Below are 7,638 nucleotides of genomic sequence, written 5' to 3' on the forward strand. Positions count from 1 at the left end.
GTTCTCCATAGTTAAGAGTCTTTTATGGTTTACCTTCCTCTTTTTGATTCACCCTTTCTCTATGTTCATCTGTTTTGTTTAAAAATAAAAATGCAATAAACAAACCTGTGAAAGCCCATTTAAAAAGCTAATATTAGTTTTTCTCCTTTATCATTTTTTTCTTTTATGTTGTGCTTTGCTCATAAAATGGTCAGTTCCTTTGAATTATATTTTAAATGGCAATTTATTGAAATACCTTTATCTCAAGACAAACATTTCAATGGAGTATGATGATGTCACGCTAGAGTCTTTGCTTACAGATGCTAAAAATCAGTTAAAAAGACAAAACTTTAGTTAACACATTAATTTGGTCTAAGAAATAATAACTCATTTGATTCATTATTTCATTAATATTGGTCTTGAAAGAAATCAACTGAATTTTCTTGTGTGTGTTCTATAGAATAAATCATAATGAGATTCATAGTACCTGTGCATTTAAGACAAAGACATTCCTGTAAGGAAGCAAAAGATGTTCCATTGAATATCTCTCTGCTGCTGTCATGTTATTTAATTCACTTAAATGTTTTTAAAAACCCTGTTGATACTGTATCATCAAGTTTTTATTTTTTATTTTTTAAATATTTTATTTATTTATTCATGAGAGACAGAGAGAGAGAGAGAGAGAGAGGCAGAGGCATAAGCAGATAGAGAAGCAGGCTCCATGTGGGGAGCCCGATGTGGGACTCGATCCTGGGACTCTAGGATTATGCCCTAGTGCCAAAGGCAGGCACTAAACTGCTGAGCCACCGAGGTGTCCCTCATCAAGTTTTTAAAGTCTGTGTGCCATTTCTTATGTACTATTGGCATTCTTACCACCAATCCTGAAGTTGTCCTTGTTCTGTTATTGAAATATATGAAACTTATTGAAACTCTGTACTTATTATATTTTGGGGGGAGACAGGGGGTTGGCAGAGCTATCCAAGGCTTTATTTGGGAAAACTCACTTGAATTGGCTTTTAGTTGGGATCATGGGCAAGAAGGAGTATCCAGGGAAGTAGACTCCCAACAAGAGTAGGCTGAGGACTGGGGTTGAGCCTCAGGTGCATCTCCTATTCCTAAAGCTCCCCTGCATAGTTCATTTTCCCAAAGGCTCTATGGCAGCCACAGAAGTGGAGAGGCTGGAAGAGACCACAGTAACTTTTCACTTGGACAGGACATAAGATGACTTGGATACCAGCTTCCCATCGTGAGTCTCAATCTTCTTCACAATCACAACCATGGAGCAGCTGACATGCCTGAAGGAATAGTATCCCCTGCCAGAGTGATGCTGGAATGCAAGGAACTCAGGCCATAGTTGAGGCCAGGATGCATGAGACCTCCAAATGCAGAGCTCAATTCTCTTGAGTAGTCAGTGATGGTCTTAGTATAGATACTGATGTTCTGCATCTCAGACTCCAGTTAGCTCTCCTCACCCTCAAGCAGTTTTGCATAGGTGGAATTCTTGATGTCCAGGGCCAGCTTGACATTCATGAGCTCCTGTTACTAACCATCTGTCATGCTATGTCCTACTTAGCTCACTGAAGTGTGGTCTCCAGCTTGGCTAGCTTGGTATTAGTGTCCTTAATGGCTAGTTGCCCACACTGCTTAGCATCAGTGTTGGTGGCCTCGAGGGAAGCCCTCTGACCTTTGAGGAACCTCAATCACAGCCTCAAGTTGGCTTATGTTCCACCTCATCTTGAAGATCTCCATTTTCATATGACAGAAATCATTCCCATGCTTCCCATCCAATGTATGAAGCTCCTTATACTTGATCTGGCTCATGGTCTCAGCCTCAACCCAGCTGTTGTTGGCAATTTCTACATATTGGGCCTTGATCTCAGCAATCATGAAGGCCAGGTCCAAGGAGTGGCTGTTGTTCATGGAAAGCACCAGAAACATGTCTAAGTTCTGAGACTGCAGTTCAAAGATCTTTTCATACAGCTTCTTTAAGAAGCTGATCAGATGGGATGCCTGAGTGGCTCAGTGAGTTGAGCATCTGACTCTTGGTTTTCTGCTCAGGTCATGATCTTGTGGTGGTGGTGGGACTGGGCCCTGGATCCATGCTCAGTGGGTAGTCTGCTGGATATCTTTTTCCTTCTCCCTTTGCCCACCCCCCCAACTTTTACACTCATGTGCATTCTCTCTAAATCAATCAATCAATATTTTTTTTAAAGATACTGATCTCACTCGTGAGCCCTTCTATGGTAGGGCAAGTTCATTATCTATGTCTGTATGCTCTTTTATCTCCTTCTACTTGTTCTTAAAGTCCTCCACCAGCCCCTGCATGTTGCTAAGCTCCACATTCAGTCTCAGCTTCTCCTGGCCCAGTGTGTCCATCTGCCATCAAAGGTTGCTGATGTAGCTCTCAAACATGTCCATGTTTGCTCCAAACTGTTTCCTGCTGCTGCAGGAGGCTCTTTCTGTTTCCAGAATTTTGTTCGGATGCTCCAGGTGCCACACCTTGTTGATGAAGAAGGCAAAACTGGTTGAGGGTCTTGATCTGGTCCTTCTCCTAAGTGCACACAGCCTGACTTCTGGGATCCACCTCCAGCTTAAGGGGGTTCAGCAAGCTCTGGTTCACTAAGACAGCTTTGATGTCTCCCATTCCCCTGGCCCCACTGAAGCCTCTGGCCATATTCTTGCTGGTGCCCAGGCCATCCTTCAAGCTGCTGCTACTGCCTAGCTAGAAGAGGCCAAGTAGCTGATGCAGGCACAAGGCACACTCATGTACAAGTGGCTGCTGAATGCCTGGCAGTTGGAAGTGGTCACTTGATAAGACTATGGGTCACCCTGATGGACATGGTAGAGGCTGGAGTGGAGGAAAGTAGGCTGAACCTGATAGCAGTTTGATAAAGAGCCAAGAATCTACTTTTCAGTGGAAACTTATTCTGTTTCTTATTCTAGGTAATTTTAAGACACTAAGCAAAACAGTACACATGCACATACAGTGCACCTATTTCTCATCTATGCATCATTTATGGAATATTTATATCTGTATCAGCCTCTAATACACAAATGAAAACTGCAAAAGAAGACACCTGACATTTCAGTGAATGATGGACAATAGAATAAAAGCAAGATGTCATCAGGTATGGACAAAGGAGGGAGCATAGTATAGAGACAAGACTATTACCATGTCATCAAAATATGAGGCCCGTTGAGAGTCCAGTTAAACTATTCCATAGTATTGCTGCCTCATTATCCATTGTGTTAGGCCAAGCAGCTCGTAGGATTTAAGGACTTTAAACTGATACTAGCCCAATCATACAAGTACATGCTCTAGATAGCAGCCCAGAGTCACAAGAAAATGTGAGTTCCTGATATGACTTCACCAACAGCCCTTGTGATCAAATATCTTCTGCCTCCCAATGCTTTCATGCCTTATGTGACCCCTAGATAATACCATTACGGGGCTTAATAAAGCCCCACTGTTTGGTATGAATTGACCAATCCAGCCCTAGCCCCCAAACCCCAAAGCACTCCACCTGTAGATTATAATAAAAACATGTTCCCCTGGTTTTGTCTTTCCCTCTGTTTGTACTGTGCATTGATCTCCCTCCCCCTTGGACTGTGCCATGTACTTCCTCCAGGACCCATGAGTAACAAATTTCTCCATCTCAATGTACTGTGTCTGTTGTTGAACCTAGACTTACCATCCAGCACCCTGTGTTTCACTTTAATAAGGCCATAACAAGTCCCTAGTGGCACTTGGAGAAAAATTCTTCATACTCTCTGAGTCTTTAGAGATCAGAATAATAGAGTTTCCCAAACTTTCTCAGTTCAGGGACGCCTGAGTGGCTCACTGGTTGGGCATCTGCCTTCAGCTCAGGACGTGACCCTGGAGTCCCAGGATCAAGTCCCACATCGGGCTCCCTGCATGGAGCCTGCTTCTCCCTCTGCCTGTCTCTGCCTCTCTGTGTCTCTCATGAATAAATAAATAAAATCTTAAAAAAAAAAACTTTCTCAGTTCATGTCATCTTAGTACATCAGTAATTTTGTCGTGGTACCCTTAGGCCAAAAGAAACACCTAGTATTCTTGTTTATCAAGTTATTAGGTATAAGCAATATAATAAATGCCCTAACAACCTGTTTGAAAAAATATTATGCATGAATGAAAATAAAAATAATATTTTAATTTTGTTTCTATATAACCAGAATTACTTGCTAATAAAGTGAGTGTGCCTCTTAGACACCGACACCATACAACTTTTTTAAAAAGATTTTTTAAATGTATTTAAAAGATAGAGCATATGTGGGGTAGAGGGGCAGAGGGAGAAGCAGACTCCTCACCAAGCAGGAATCCCATTGTGGGGTTTGATTCCAGGATCCTGAGATCATAACATGAGCCAAATTCAGACACTCAACTAAATGAGCCACCCAGGTGCCCCAACACTGTAAAATTTAAATCCTGGGATTAGATTGCATACCACAGCTCTCATTACCTATTCCACATTAAATTTCATGCAATATTTACTTTTTTACCACAATAACTGACATAAAACCAACTTCTAATGACATGTTATCAAAAATAATGTATTGATATTAAGTGTTGACACTGTGAACTACCTCAGTGTTTAACATAAATGTTTCTCTTGAAAATTAAAGTTTTTCCATGGCATTCCTGTGAGTTTTTTGTGGTGCCCCAGGATCTTCCATGCATTGTGATACATGTTTTACCTATTTTATACCATTACTGTGAGGATTGAGTTAATCATGGATGTGAAATTGCAACTGTAAAATGTATAGGTATGAAGGATTTTTATTATGGCAGACATCCATGGCCTATTCCCCAAAAAAGAAAAAAAATCACAAAGTTTGGAATCATATACATGATGAGATAAGGGAGGTGTACTGCCATATTTGGTTAGTTTTATTAGATAAACCATTTTGTGAATTAGCACTCCTGAATATACATACTTTTGAACTAGATAATATTTTACCTTTTTCTATATACCTTGTGTCACTAAGAATTTCTTTTCTAATTATGTCTAAAAGATAAATGAATGGATAGATGTACCCTGTTCTATTTCACCTACTTTCCATTGGAAGGAAGCTGGTAGGAGGAGGGAACAAAACCTCATACTCCTTTCTTTTCATCAGTGCTTAATATAGTAATAGATAAATAGTAGAGACTCAATCTTGTGGATTTGATGAATAAATGAATGAGTGATGTCTTTCACTGTTAGCCACTGCTGATAATTTTGACCCACTGTCATGTACTTTGTAAGAAAAAAGTATACTGAATACCTGTATGACACAATATACTACATTAGATTTCTTGAATATTAAGTTAGTTTTGAACCCTGTCCACAAAGAGTTGTCAAATAAGAGAAAAATCACTAAAATTAAATAAAAATATTATGAGCGGAGGCGGGGCAAGATGGCAGAGGAGTATGGGTCCTCAACTCACCTGGCCCCACCAATTTACCTAGATAACTTTCAAACCATCCTGAAAACCTACAAATTCTACTGGAGATTTAAAGAGAGAACAGCTGGAATGCCACAGAGTGAAAGGTTTTCACTTTTAACAAGATAGGAAGGGGAAAAAAAAAAAGAATCAAATCATTGAGGGTCCCCATGAGGAGCCGGCTAAGGCCCACAGCAAAGACTCTGACACAGGAAAGCTCAGCCCCAGAGAAGAAGGAACTTTAAAAAATCTGCACCGGATTCTTCCTGGACTGAAAGGTGTTTAGCAGGGAAACTGGGCAGAATCGCAGGAGGGGCAGTGAAGCCTCCAGGCTCCCCGAGTCACTAATAGAGGAAGTGTGCCCCCCCCCGGGGAGGGGGGACAGGGGGGAAGCACGCTACAAACTGTGGGCCGATCTCAAAGGGCTGGAGCGAGCACCCAGTGGGGCATCTTGGAGAAGCTGGTCGGTTAGGCGGGTGACTCCAGACAGAGGGGTCTGCAGCCCCTTCCCTGCAGGAGCCATGAGCCCCAGGAGCAAGCGATTCCAGCAGCACAGGGCCCTGGATCCTGGGGTGCCCTAGTGGACACAGTCCATGATCCTGCACTCCCCCTGGGACAGGTGGAGGCGGGGAGGGCACAGGACAGTGAGGACTCTCCTGCCACCAGGCACCCTGTGCCCTGCAAGCTGTGCAAATCAGTGCACCAGCACCCCCTCCCCGCCAGGAGCATGTAGGCCAGTGCGGACTAGGAGACTGCCTTAGTTGCTAGCAGGGAGCTGACTCCAGGGCTGGAAATCTGACTGCCTCCATTGTTGTTGTTCCTCCTTATTTCACCCTGTGCCTGGGAGGGGTGGGGTGGCCAGGGAACAGAGGCCTCATAGGGTGGTAAACAGCTGCCACTGAGCCCGGCACATGGCAGGGGGTGGGGCAGCTTCCCAGGTTCACACAACTGAGAATCAGCACAGCAGGCCCCTCCTTCATAACACCAGCTGGAAGAACAGGGGGAGAGAAAGTTCTTGACCAAGCAGTGCTGGAAAGCTCCAAGGGAAGTCAGAGGGATTTATAGTATATAGAACTAGAGGGTAACCCTCCTATTTTTTCTTCCTTTTTCCAGTATAACTTATTTTTATACCAGACTGTAAATTTCCATTTTTTTCTCTTTTCCCACCTTAACTACAATATTTTACTACCTATTCATTTTTCAGTTTCTTTATTTTTGACTTTCATATATCAACAATTACATGTCTTCGATATATTTTCCACTTCTAGATTCCTTTCAACATACTCAACTTACTCAACTTAATTTTGGGAGATATACAAGATGTTTTGTTTTGTTTTGTGTTTTTTGTTTTCTCTGCCTCATTTTGTTCTACAATGTCAGAAGTCAATACCTTCTAAAACATGACCAGCATGCACCCAGAGCTCTGGAAAAAAAGGAAACAGGATTCAAGAGACTTCATGACTGCAGAATGTAGATCCAATCAGGTCAAAAAGAAATCAATGAAATGAGATGCAGTCCAAACTGGAGGTCCTAACGACCAGGGTTAATGAGGTAGAAGAAAGAGTGAGTGACATAGAAGACAAGGTGATGGCAAGGAAGGAAGCTGAGGAAAAAAGAGAAAAAACAATTAAAAGACCATTAGGAAAGGTTAAGGGAAATAAATGTCAGGAAAAATCTAGCTAAAATTGGGGTTCCAGAGAACGCTGAGAGGGAAAGAGGGCAAGAAAGCATATTTGAACAAATCATAGCTGAGAACTTCCCTAATTTGGGGAGGGAAACATGCATTCAGATGCTGGAGATAGATAGGACCCAGCAAAATCAATAAAAAGTATTAAACACCTACATTTAAGAGTGGAACTTGCAAATTCCAAAAGTAAAGAGAAAATCCTTAAGGCAGTGAGAGACAAGAGATTCTTAACTTATATGGGGAGGAATATTAGATTATCAGCAGACCTCTGCACAGAGACCTGGCAGGCCAGAAATGGCTGGCAGAATATATTCAGGGTCCTAAATGAGAAGAACATGCAGCCAAGAATACTCTATCCAGCAAGGCTTTCATACAGACTAGGAGAGATAAAGAGCTTCCAAGATGGGCAGAAACTGAAGGAATATGTGACCACCAAACCAGCTCTGCAAGAAATTTGAACAGGGCCCGTTTATAGAAAGCGGAAGTCCAAAGAAATAATCCATCCAGGGACTGAATAGGTATTACG

General features: G+C 42.1%; 1 pseudogene; it reads right to left on the bottom strand.

Annotated features, from left to right (window-relative positions):
- Positions 1-1,180: 1,180 nt before the first annotated feature.
- On the bottom strand, positions 1,181-2,834 carry LOC129518832 (keratin, type II cytoskeletal 8-like; annotated as a pseudogene).
- Between the last annotated feature and the right edge of the window lie 4,804 nt (positions 2,835-7,638).

This window comes from Nyctereutes procyonoides, unplaced genomic scaffold (assembly GCF_905146905.1).
Source record: "Nyctereutes procyonoides isolate TBG_1078 unplaced genomic scaffold, NYPRO_anot_genome, whole genome shotgun sequence".
Lineage (NCBI taxonomy): Eukaryota > Metazoa > Chordata > Mammalia > Carnivora > Canidae > Nyctereutes > Nyctereutes procyonoides.